Below are 1069 nucleotides of genomic sequence, written 5' to 3' on the forward strand. Positions count from 1 at the left end.
CCCAAAATTCCCAGGTAATTTGACAGGTAATTTCTACCAAACTTTTAAGAAACAGTTACCTTATTGTAGATAAACTTTCCCAGAAAAGCAGAGAGAGAGCTGCTCAGCCTCCCTCCACAGGCTGGTGTGACACTGATTTCAACGATAGCAAGAGAAAAGCATAAGTCTGTTCCTCATGAATGTAGATGTAAAGCTCATTAATAAATTATGAGCTAAAAACATCCAAGAGTATGTATTTTTTTAAATGCATCATGATCAAGTGAGGTTCATCCCAGGAACACAAGTGTGGTTTGACATCGTAATACCTAGCAGTGTAATTTGCCACATCAATAAACAAAAAAGACCACCCTTCTCTTTGTTTCTATGCTTTTGATTTTTTAAAATTCCACATATAAGTAAGGTCATGCAGTGTTGGTCTTTCTGCATCTGGCTTATTTCACTTAATATAGAAGGATGGTTACCAGGGGTCAGTGGGTGGAGAAAATGGGAAATGTTGGTCAAAGGTTATGAGTAAGTTCTGGAGACCTAATGCATAACATGATGACTGTAGTTAATAATAATGTATATGTACTTAAAATCTGCTAAGAGACTATATCTTAACTATTACCACATCCACAGAAAAGAGAACTATGTGAGGTGACGAATATGTTCATTAGCTTGATTATAATCACTTCACAATGCATATGTACATCAAAACATCACCAATACATACATACCTTAAATATATACAATGTTTATTTGTCAACTATACCTCAATAAATTTGGAAGGAAAAAATGAACTAAAGGAGAAAATTCATTTGATGATTATCTCAGTTGATGCAGGAAACACATTTCGTAAAGTTCAATACTATTTATGATTTTTAAAAACTCAGAGCAAATTCTGAATGGAAGGGAGCTTCTTTAACTTGGTAAAGATTATATACCAAAAATATACAGCACGTATACATTTTACTTAATGGAGAGACTTCAGATTCATTTGTTACAAAGTTAAAAATAAGAAAAAGATGCAGACTTTCATTGCTATGTTTAACATATACTGAAGATACTAGCCAATGCTATGAAGAATGGA

The 1069-nt window shown here is 33.3% G+C and overlaps 1 protein-coding gene across 1 annotated transcript in view; it reads left to right on the forward strand.

Annotated features, from left to right (window-relative positions):
• ELOVL2 (ELOVL fatty acid elongase 2) overlaps positions 1 to 1069 on the forward strand; it is a 65135-nt gene that overhangs the window by 63258 nt on the left and 808 nt on the right. The window lies entirely within an intron of this gene.

This window comes from Propithecus coquereli, unplaced genomic scaffold (genome assembly GCF_000956105.1).
Source record: "Propithecus coquereli isolate 6110/MARCELLA unplaced genomic scaffold, Pcoq_1.0 Scaffold659, whole genome shotgun sequence".
NCBI lineage: Eukaryota > Metazoa > Chordata > Mammalia > Primates > Indriidae > Propithecus > Propithecus coquereli.